General features: G+C 41.9%; 1 pseudogene; it reads right to left on the reverse strand.

Annotated features, from left to right (window-relative positions):
* Window positions 1-8481: 8481 nt before the first annotated feature.
* Window positions 8482-11164, reverse strand: LOC117307925 (formin-binding protein 1-like; annotated as a pseudogene).
* Window positions 11165-12458: the final 1294 nt, after the last annotated feature.

Below are 12458 nucleotides of genomic sequence, written 5' to 3' on the forward strand. Positions count from 1 at the left end.
TCAAGGGTCCTTTTGAAGACAGTGTGCAGTTTTCCAGTGGAAAATCCAAAGTGTCCTAGGGTAGGTGATTGCTAGCTAGGCAAGTCAACCTAAGTAAGAGACACTGCCGGGTCCCAGGCCTGTTTTGTTCCATGGGTTCCTGTGGTGCCCCTCTCACCCCTGATTAGAGCACCCAACTAGCAGTTGTGGGACAAGCTGGCCTGCAACCTGGGAGGGGATTAGGGCCACAAAGCCCCACCCAGACAATGGCAGTGGCAGGGGATCAATAGATTCAATTTCCTTTCATGGGAATCCAAACTGGAAAGGGTAAATGACCAAAGGACAGATAATGGTTGGTGGAAAGCTCTGGGAAAACAAATCTGGTTCAAATCTGGAAATACGGAGAGAATCAGTCAAGGAGAAGCGGAAGTTGAAAAAAAACCAGCCTGGGAGCTGTCATGAGGGGCAGTGGCAAGTCCAAGTTAAGAGAAAGTCAACACTAGGAAATAAAGACAGCGATTCTCAACCTACTGCAAGTCACAACTACCTCGGGTATTTTAAAAATCCCCATACCTGGTCCCTGCCAGGTCTAAGAGACCAGCTAGCGAGGGGTGGGGAGAGTGGATTCCAGAGCCCAAGTTTAAGACAGACTCCCTTAGTGGCCCAGGAGTCGGGACCCACCCCCTACCCTAGATCCCTCACCTCTGCCCCCCAGACGGGTGAGGCCTGCCCTGCCCAGCCCCTTTTCCCTCTAGGGAGCTGCTGCACAGAGGGCAGGTGGCCAGCTCACCTCCGCCCCCACCGTCTAGGGGGAGCCACCCCCAGGCCCCTAATTGCGCAGAGTAAAGCGTGGCAGTGCGCGACGCCCCCCAGCCAGGTGCAGCTCCGACCTAACCTGGGCCGAGGGCACGCTGCCCTGGGCGGGATCCGACCCGGGAACCAGGCCAAAGAGCAGGGCCTCCACCAGCCGCGACGGTCTCGGGGGAGCAGAGCCGGCCGCCTTCCCGCCCTGCGCTTCCTTGCGACGACTCAGACACGCCGGCCGGCGCGCGGCGGAGACTCGGGCTGGGGTCCGTGGCCACGGCTCCGCGCCGCCGAAGACCCAGCTCCCTCCACCCCAACCTCTGCGGGGCTCCCGGCGCCCCTCGCCCGGCCGGCGGGGTCTCTGCTGCTCGCCCGCCGAGCCACGCTTTGGACGCCTTTTTATTTGCATTTGTTGTGGGGGTGAAGTCTGCCGTTAGGCACCTCATTTCACGGAAGTGAGCTCTTAGGCTGTGGTAAAATACCCTGACACTGTGGATTTATTTTTTTAAATTAATTATTTATTTTCGGCTGCATTGGGTCTTCGTTGCTGCGCGCGGGCTTGGGCTTTCTCTAGTTGCAGCGAGTCAGGGCTCCTCTTCATTGCGCTGCGCGGGCTTCTCATTGCTGTGGCTTCTCTCGTTGCGGAGCACGGACTCTAGGCGCGCGGGCTTCAGTAGTTGTGGCTCCCGGGCTCTAGAGCGCAGGCTCAGTAGTTGTGGCGCACGGGCTTAGTTGCTCCGCGGCATGTGGGATCTTCCCGGTCCAGGGCTCGAACATGTGTCCCCTACGTTGGCAGGCGGATTCTCAACCACTGCACACTGTGAATTTAAAAGAACATTTATGCACTTTAATTTTTTGAGGAAAATATAATACTTATAAAAGAGGCAGATAAGAGGGTACAAGTAAAAGGTGCCAGATGGTTTCATTTCCTTTAGAATAAGAATAAAAACAAACAATCATGTTGATCTTTATTCAAACACAGTTTATTCAGAACCCAAGTGTCTATAGTAGTCTCATGTGTCTCATCCAGCAGGCAGCCTCTCCGGCAGTTATGAAAATAAAAAGGTTGTTAGGGAGGAGAATAATCAGCTAAACAAATGGATAAAAGAGTAAAAAGTTAAAACAACTGAAGTTCCGGTAACCACTTTAGGTTTTTGTTTTTTATAAGCAGTTTTTAGAACAGTTTCTATTGAATATAAGTGTTTTTAGAACAGCTTTAGATTTACAGAAAAAAATGAGATAGTATGGAGAGTTCCTCTGTACCCCAGTTTCCCCTATTATTAACAGCTTACATTATTATGGTACATTTGTTAGTAAACCCCGATACTGATACAGTATTACAAATTAAAGCCCAAAGTTTAGTCACATTTCCATCGTTTTCCATAATGTCTTACCCAGGTATCCCCTCCACAGCACCACATTACTTTTAGTCGTACAGTCGCCTTAGGCTCCCCTCTCCCTCAAAACAGTTTCTCATAATTTCCTTGTTTTTGGTGACTCTTTAAACAGCAGTATATTCTGTGTGGCGAATTATAGATGTGTTTGATTGAAAGCATTTTTAAAAACAAAAACAAAACCACAAAAGGAGTCATAACCCAATTGGCCAATTGAAAGTTATTCTAAACATTTTGGCAACCATTAAATAATCACATGTTAGACACCACACCGAAAAAGTGCCCTAGCATTATTAAAAAGAAAACAAGTGCCCTGAGTTTTGGACCTCAGGAAGTAACAGCTTCACCCAAACAGGAGGAGTTTAAAGAAATGCATTGTCTGGGGTGAGGTTTGGTAGATTTATAAACAAGGTTAGGGAGGAAAGACTTCAACACACACATTATTAACCTGTAAGTGAAACTGCAGAACATGCTTCGGGGCTTAGTAGAGCATAGGTTCTTCTGTCTCCACGCAGAAAGAATTCAGTGAGAGGCAGAATGACAGGTAAGGAAAGAGTTTATTAGACTAGGACCCTTGTGAGGGGTACAAGCAGGCAGGCAAGGGAGTGCTGCGCCGAAAGCTAGGCGGGCTACATTTTTATAATCAAAGGAAAAGCGGGGAGAGAAAGAAGACCACCTTCTTCCTCATTCTTCAGTAGATGTCAAGCTTCTGTCATCAGTTCCTCCTCCATGTCAGGCGGGGGAGTTTTCTTGTCCCTACATGGTCATGGTCAAACTGGGACTGTCATGGCACAATGGAAATGGGCAAAAAGGCAGTAACATATACTAAAGTATGGTAAATCATCTCAGGTTTCAGTATAATGTCATCTTTTCCCTGTATTTTTGTTTTTAATATGCTCAGAGGAGCATGTCCTAGGAATCATTAACTTACTGACCTCACTGGGCAGGATGTGGGTCTCAGTTCATCATTGTTTTATTGTTTGGGGGCATGTCTCATGCTTCTGTTGCATGGTTTTGTTGCTAAGCAAGCCTGCCTTCTTCAGTGATCATTAACTTACAGGGGTCTCCCATACTTTTTTTTTTCTACTTACAGTCTCCTAGTGGGATTAACTATTTAATCACCTACTTTGTCCCTTCACTCTGTCCCTATCATAAGTGTGTTATTATTAACCTGTAAAATAAAGGAAGAAAACTTTATAATCAGGCTGAGATTCTTCTTCTTTTATTTAACAGAGAACTGTTGGAAGAAAAGAATATCTTGGGTGGAAAAGGAAATTCCTGTTGCTTTGGAAATTGTTCAATACCTTTCCTAATACTTCAGGCACTGACTAAAGGAACTGCAGCTACAAAATATCTTGAACTCTTTAGTCAATGTCCCATATCTCCATCTGTTTTTGGTGTGGAGGCAATGGCTTAAAATAATGATCATAAGTTTATGCACACAACACTTGCTCTATACAAACAAATCGAGCTATTTTCTGAATCAAATCTGCACAATCCTAAAGAATAAAAAAACTTCAAAAAACAGGATTTTTTCAAGGCAGGCTTTTTAAAAACTAATGTTGACTTGGCCTGTTCTAGGCTTTTTCTGGTAGTTAACAATTTGGAAGTGAGCTCATAATCTGACATGAGAAGGTCAGATTATAATACCTCTTGTCTCCCATTCATTTGGTTAAATGCCAGAAGCAGTTAGTCCACTAGTTTAATGAGCATTACGGCTCATTAAAACAAATCTCCCTCACTTAAGGGTCAGCTGATTTTCTTGATGCAATACTTGAAAAGGAGAACTGAAGGAAACAATCCCCTGAAGCGGTCTGGATCAAGACAGGTGGCTTTATCAATATCATGTCAGTAAAGGCATAATAATGCAAAAGAAATTTTAATTATAAAATTTAAAAAATTATATATGTAGTTGTAAGTTGGGCTGTCATTAAGTACAGTCTGCTATATCTCACTTTGGTAGCCAGTATAAAATGTAAGCTGACTGCAGCTAACTTACCTTGAAACACAGGCAGGCCATCCAGAGCAACAAGTATGAGTCCCTCCTGCCATTTTCTGGTCCTCTGATATGAACTTATGAAATGAGCCCATAAAGTAGAGGCAAGAAGCTAATTTTCCTATCTAAATGTAGGAAAGACATGAATAAATATTTTTCAAAGCCAAAAAAAAAAAAGGGTATGTCTCAACCTGACACCTTCCTTCTGACCCATTTATAGCTGGGTCTTTATTGAGGGTAATCAAACACTCAATTTGGTGGCTGACTATGCGTGTGACCAGTTTCACTATCCATCCTCCCGCTTCAGTGCCAATTTAAGAATGCAAATCCTATGTGGCCAGATTTCTTTAAAGATGGTGAGAAATGTTTATTTTATTCTGGCTAAAGTTAATCACATTTTCTGAAGTGGGCCCTTACATTTACTACTTTTTAAAAATTTCAGTAACTAAAAATTTAGATCTTAAAGATGGGAATGATTTAAAAATCTACCCTTTGGAAACAGTGTGCTGCGTTCTTAGTCTGTGTATGACTGTAGTTATCACCACACTGCATTCAAATTATAGCCCGGCCTGGGGAAGTGTGAGCTGAACACAGCTTCTCCTGCCACCAAACCTCCAGCTGAAACAGAACCTAGGTGACTGAGAAGTGGACATGTGCTGTTTTCATGTAAGTGTGTCTGTACAGCACTAGAATATCTGATCTGCAATTGGTGGAGAGCTCAGCTGGTGCCGTATGTAAAAATCAACAGGTTAATTGACCAAACTTTTATAGATTTCAATTAGTGGTTTGGGATCAAATAGACAGGCTGGGATAATCATGATGAACTAGCCATGATCTTAACCACATTTAAGCGTTTAGTACCAATGTAAGTATTTTCTTATTTACTTCTTTACTCAAGTAGGGTGAGATTTTATTTTGTTCATGATTTCCTCTAAGTGAATAGTGGTAAAGTTTAACAAACTAGCATAGTTCAATTTATTAAGTTACAAAATGTAACATTAGAATATGCTTCAATTTGTGGCAGACACTGTATATAAAGAAGAGATCAGGGCTTCCCTGGTGGCACAGTGGTTGAGAATCCGCCTGCCAATGCAGAGGACATGGGTTCAAGCCCTGGTCTGGGAAGATCCCACATGCCGCGGAGCAACTAAACCCGTGCGCCACAACTACTGAGCCTGCACTCTAGAGCCCGCGAGCCACAACTACTGAAGCCCACGTGCCTAGAGCCCGTGCTCCACAGCAAGAGAAACCCCGGCAATGAGAAGCCCGCACACCACAATGAAAAGTAGCCCCCGCTCACCACAACTAGAGAAAAGCCCACGCGCAGCAACTAAGACCCAACGCAGCCAAAATAAATAAATAAATAAATAAATAAATAAATAAATTAATTAATTAAAAGAAGAGATCAGGAGAGAGCAGAAGCACCCCCAAGATGCTGTGCTTTTTGATTCAGAAATAATGGTTAGAAGGTAGAATCCAAATTTTTTGTTATTTATAGATGTTGCCCAAGGAAGAAATGTTTATCAGATTTCAAATATTGTAAGTTGTAAATTGGTAGTTGGCAGCTTTGAATGTAAAACTTCAACTTAGCAGGAGAAACTTGACTAAGTCAAAACTCAAGGAAAGGAAAGTCAAGGAAAATTCGGGGTATGATGCCTAAAAGCTCACTATGTGGCTGTATAAAAATATGTATTGTGGTGCTATCCAACCATCCAGTATTTTGAAGAACTTCCTGTAATAGTCACAGTTGTGGGTAGAAACAACTGTGTTTCAACAAACTCCAGTGTTGTTGAGGTGTTTTTATTTTAAGTTTTTAAAGTAATATTAAATACAGGCATACCTTGTTTTATCTCTCTTCACTTCATTGTGCTTCACAGATACTGCATTATTAGCAAATTGAAGGTTTGTGGCAACCCTGCACTGAGAAAATCTATAGGCACGATTTCCCTAACAGCATTTGCTCACTTTGTGTCTCTGTGTCACATTTTAGTAGTTCTTGCAATATTTCAAATTTTTTCATTATTACTATATTTGTTATGCTGACCTGTGATCACTGTGATCCTTGATGTTACTATTTTTTAAAAATTTTTATTGGGACTATAGTTGATTTAAAATATTGTGTTAGCTTCTGCTGTGCAGCAAAGTGAATCAGCTATAGATATACATATATCCACTCTTTTAAAAATTCTTTTCCAATATAGGTCATTACAGAGTATTGAGAAGAGTTCCCTGTGCTGTACAGTATGTCCTTATTAGTTATCTATTTTATATAGTAGTATGTGTATTTCAATCACAATCTCCCAATTTATCCCTCCCCCCTTTCCCTCCTGGTAACCATAAGTTTGTTTTCTACATCCGTTACTCGACTTCTGTTTTGTAAATAAGTTCATTTGTACACTTTTTTTTAGATTCTACGTATAAGCGATATCATATGATATTTGGTTTTCTGACTTACTTCACTCAGTATGACAATCTCTAGATCCATCCATGTTGCTGCAAATGACATTATTTCATTCTTTTTTATGGTTGAGTTGATGTTACTATTGTAATTGCTTTGGGGAGCCACAAACTGCACCCATTTAAGACAGCAAACTAAAAAAACTAAATGTTGTGTATCTTCTGACTGCTCCACCTACCAGCTGTTCCCTGTCTCTCTCCCTCTCCTTGGGCCTCCCTATTCCGAGACACAACAATATTGAAATTAGACCAGTTAATAACCCTCCGGTGGCCTCTAAGTGTTCAAGTGAAAGGCAGAGTCACACATTTCTCACTTTAAATCAAAAGCTAGAAATGATTAAGTTTAGTGAGGAAGACATGTCAAAACCCAAGACAGGCTGAAGGCTGGGCCTCTTGTGCCAGTTAGCCAAGTTGTGAATGCAAAGGCAAAGTTCTTGAAGGAAATTGAAAGTGCTACTCCAGTGAACACACAAATGATAAGAAAGTGAAACATACTTATTCTGATATGGAGAAACTTCTAGTGGTCTGGATAGAAGATCAAACCAGCCACAACATTCCCTTAAGCCAAAGCCTAATCCAGAGCAAGGCCCTAACCGTCTTCAATTCTATGAAAGCTGAGAGAAGTGAGGAAGCTGCAGAAGAAAAGTTTGAAGCTAGCAGAGGTTGGTTCAGGAGGTTTAAGGAAAGAAATCATCTCCATAATATAAAAGTGCAAGGGGAAGCAGCAAGTGCTGATGTAGAAGCTACAGCAAGTTATCCAGATCTAGCTAATTCATGAAGGTGGCTACACCAAACAACAGATTTTCAATGTAAATGAAACAGTCTTATATTGGAAGAAGATGCCATTTAGGACTTCCATAGCTAGAGAGGAGAAATCAATGCCTAGTTTCAGAGCTCTCTTGCTAGGGGCTAATGTATCTGGTGGCTTTATGGTGAAACCAATGCTCATTTACCATTCTGAAAATCCTAGGGTCCTTAAGAATTATGCTAGATCTACTCTGCCTGTGCTCTGCAAGTGGAACAATAAAGCCTGGATGACAGCACAGCTACTTACTACATGGTTTCCTGAATATTTTAGGCCCACTGTTGAAATCAACTGCTATTAAAAAAAATAGATTCCTTTCAAAATATTATTATTCATTGACAATGCACGTGGTCACCCAAGAACTCTGAGGGAGATGTACAATGAGATTAATGCTTTTTTCATGCCTGCTAACACAACATCCATTCTGCAGTCCATGGATCAAGGGGTAATTTTGACTCTCAAGTGTTAGTACTTAAGAAATACATTTTGGATTTTGTTAGGCATAGTTGATTTTAACTAAACAAGAGAAACCTGGTAATATCTATTAAAATTAAAATTCAGATAGAAAAAGAGGATTACATTTTGTAAGGCTATAGCTGCCATAGATAGTGATTCCTCTGATGGATCTGGGCGAAGTCAGTTGAAAACCCTCTGAATTGGAAAGGATTCACCATTCTAGATGCCATTAAGAACATTCATGATTCATGGGAAGAGGTCAAAATATCAATATTAACGGGAGTTTGGAAGAAGTTGATCCCAACCCTCACAGGTGACTTTGAGGGGTTCAAGACTTTCATGGAGGAAACAAAAAAAAAAAAGGTGTGGGACTTCCCTGGCAGTCCAGTGGTTAAGACTCTGCACTTCCAATGCAGGGGGCGGGGGTTCGAGCCCTGGTTGGGGAACTAAGATCCCACATCCCATGCAGGGCAGCCAAAAAAAAAAAAAAAAATTAAGTTATATATGTTGTTCTTTCAGACATAATGCTATTGCACACTTACTATAGTATAACGTAAACATAACTTTTTTTTTTTTTCATTTGTGCGGTACGCGGGCCTCTCACTGTTGTGGCCTCTCCCATTGCGGAGCACAGGCTCCGGATGCGCAGGCTCAGCGGCCATGGCTCACGGGCCCAGCCGCTCTGCGGCATGTGGGATCTTCTCGGACCGGGGCACGAACCCGTGTCCCCTGCATCAGCAGGCGGACTCTCAACCACTGCGCCATCAGGGAAGCCCCGTAAACATAACTTTTATATGCACTGGGAAACCAGAGAAATTCGTGTGACTTTATTATCATATTCGCTTTATTGCAGTGGTCTGGAACCAAACTTGCAATGTCTCCAGGGTATGCCTGTATACATCTTAGCACCTTTGGCATTTTTGTCCAAATAGACTTTGACAAATAAAGTATGAATATAACCCTTTTCATCTTCATTTCTCCAAATGCAGAATCACCTTCATTTTCCTCTATAACATACAATGTTTCTGCTTCAACTGCTGAAAGAATTCCTTCATTCTGACCTTCAAATATGTAGAGAATTTTACAAGTCCCTGTGGGGGGGAATATGTTCCTTGTCATCGAATTTATTATTAAAAGTCATGACCAGACCTGCACCTCACTCTCCTGACTTTGCTCCTCTGTGTAACCGGTGTCTGTATTCTTCCAGTCTTGTGCACAGTTATTTGGGACTGAGATTTTTATGCATTACACTCTGTTGTCAGGCCTCTTCACTTGGTGCTGAGAGCCTGCCTTCAACCTCAGCTAGCCAGACTTCAAGGTTCTGGGCCTCTCGTCACAGTTTTCCTACGTATATGTATATATGTATATGAAACTCTCTCTCTCTCTCTCTCTCTCTCTCTCTCTATATATATATATAGTTAATTTGTGACCCAAACTGGCTGGATCTCCCATTTGAGGATTCATTAGACAGTCACTCTTCATCTTTGTTATACCATCTCTGATCCATTTCCATCTGGATTTCTTTATTTAATTCATTGACTTTCTTTATATAGCTTTTTCCTTCTTTGTTGAGATGAAAGATTGCTGAAACCCTCTGGTGTTGCCCCCCCCCCCCCCGCCACGCTTTAGGTTTTTAAAGTGAATTTGGGGTTTGAAGATCATGAACTCATTGAAGCAATGAGTACCCTTTACTGTGTGGGAAACATTTATTTTTATGAACAGCCATAACTTTCCTTTGGATTTGCTATCAGATTTGACCTCTGTTTTGTCTACTCTGGAATTTTAAACACGATGATCAGACACAGTACACTTCATTGGCTGAGTGTCTTCCTCAGATGTCTCCAGGAGGCTCAAACTCTGACTTGAAAGTTTCTGTTACCAACTATGACATTTATCTGATCATTGATTCAGCTGACTTAACTATGGTATCCAAGCATTTCCCACTGATTACTATTGCCTGTTGATCAACATCTGCATGTCTTCATTGATCCTCCAATTCTCACTGTCCTTCTTTCTTCCATCTCTTGTATTTTCTGAAGGATGCTGGATATATGAGGATGGTAATATGCATGCAGGTCCTGGTCCAGTTTCTTGAAGACTTGGTGAGTAATCTGCTTTGCTGTCCTCTGCTATTGGTGATACTTTTGAGTTTGTTGGTGTGCCTTTTCAACACCTACCTTTTAAACACTCATGTCAGCGTGATTTTTTTTTTTTTCCAAAATACTGCTGTGTTCTGTCAGTCTTTTGGAATCTCACACATACCGTCGTTTACTTGATTTACGTTGCTTCCAGCAAGTGTCTATCGGTGGCTCTCTTTTGTGCATCACGAAAAGTGCGATATCCACTCCTGCTCTGGTCTTGAACACAGCCCGCTAACTCCACGGTGACCTGTGAGGTCAAGTTCTCCAAGGTAAATGCATGGTTGCCCAGCGTGACCGCTCATTTCGCTCACAGGGTGGGAAGGAACGCTTTACATGACGAATATACTTGTATTCTTCCTCCTTCCAGTTCTTTTTAGGTTGGTATTTCTTCAAAAGATTCCTGAGTTGCTTTGTAAAGCTGAGTTCAGTCTGTCGTTTCCCTGACAAATGTGATGTATTTCTCAAGAATACCAACTCCTCACTGCTTGTGTTTTCCTAAGTCGAACGGATCCCCGAGCTCGGTGCCCCAGTCCGGGCGCAGGGGCGGTTAGAGGCTCCCCGCGGCGGGCGCGCCGCCCGCGTCCTGCTGGGTCTCCCCCACGGCCCCCCCGCCCCGCCCCGGGTAGATCCGCACTAAGATCGCTCCACCCACCGCCCGCCGTGGCCTCTTGTGTGCTTTAGCTTGTAAATGACCCGGATGTTCTCCCGAGTCCGGAAGCGCGCGCTCAAGCTTTGTCCGGGCGAATGGCGCACGGGCCCGGAGGGAAAGACCGAGGGGTACGGACGTCGCCTGTCAACGCTACCCTGGCCCTGGACCTAGCAGGATGGAGCGCTCCAGAGGGAGGTCCGACGAGTCTCTGGGATGCAGCATCCTGGGAGGAGCCCGGAGGTCCAAGAGGCCCTCTCATGTAAGAAAGGAGTTGGCCCGTGGGTGGTCCCAGAGCGCTTCTGGTAACAGGGCCCCTGGAACACTATTGGGTCTTCCCGCTGGCACCTCAAGCCAGACTTACCTCTGCCTCCTCATTCCATTCTCTCTCGACCACCCATAAACCAGACTGTACCGCCCAACCTGCTCGCCCTCTTCTGGTAGAGGTGGACCAAAGCCAAAGCCAAGCATAAAATGGAATGCCATCATCTGAGAATTAACTTCAGAGATAATTAACGTCAGTAATCTGATGTTTTATGGTTAAAAATTCAACTAAAAAACTTAAAATTATATACTGGGTTGTACAGACAACATCTCAGATGTGTCAGGCTTAGATCGTTCCTGTGGTCCTTATATTACACATTTGTGGAATGAAAAAAATGTTTATGTTCATGTCATGCTATTGCATCATTATCATTAACTTTAATTCACGACGGAGATTTTTCAGTAAAATTTTCTAGAAGGAACTTTGTTCCTAGGAGTCATAGCTTGAATAGACATTTTAAAAACCCTTTGTTTTTTGCTAAAAATTAGTTGGCAGACTATAAGCTATCTTTTGTTTAAAATTTTAGCTTCCTCAAAAAGCCAGAAAAAGAACTACAAAATTAACCAAATAAAGAACACGGAAGGAAATGATAACCATAAAAGCATAAATTAATGAGGTAGGAAACAAAAGATAGTGAAAATAATAAATCAAAATGCTGGTTCTTTTGGAAAAAATTAACAAGATCAACAAACCAGTAGCTAAACTAATTGAGAAAAAAGGGAAGAAAGCACAAAAATACAAAATATAAAGGGGCATAGGGGAATTAACCATTGAAACAGAGGAAACTAAAAAAATATATGAGACTACTTTGTACAACTTTATGCAAATAAATTTCAAACTACAGATGAAATCAATAATTTCAGAGGAGAATACAGTTTCCCAAAATTGACCCTCATGGAGAGAGAAAACATTAACAGACCAATCTCCATAAAATAATAGAGAAATTTATCAAATAAATACACCATATATAGGAGAATTCTATCAAATCCTTAAACACCAGACAAGCCTAATACTACACAAATTATTCCAGGAACTAAAAGATGAAAGGAAATAGCCAAATCCTTTTGCAAAGCAAGTATATCAATTAATATAAATTAATTAATAAAATTAAACCTGTTTTAAAAATCCTAAGGGATCCACAAAGAACTATTAGAACTAGTAAATGAGTTCAGCAAGGTTGCAGGATACAAGATCAATATACAAAAATCAATTGTACTTCTATACACTGACAGTGAATAATCTGAAAATAAAATTAGAACAATTCCACATACAATAGCATAAAAAGAATAAAATACTTAAGAATAAATTTCCCAAAATGAGTTTAGGATTTGTACACTGAAAACCACAAAACATTATTGAAAGAAACTGAAGAAGTTCTAAACAAATGGAAAGACACCATGGATTAGAATATTGTTAAGATGGCAATACTCTCCAAATTGATCTATAGATGCAACA

This window comes from Tursiops truncatus, chromosome 14 (genome assembly GCF_011762595.2).
Source record: "Tursiops truncatus isolate mTurTru1 chromosome 14, mTurTru1.mat.Y, whole genome shotgun sequence".
NCBI lineage: Eukaryota > Metazoa > Chordata > Mammalia > Artiodactyla > Delphinidae > Tursiops > Tursiops truncatus.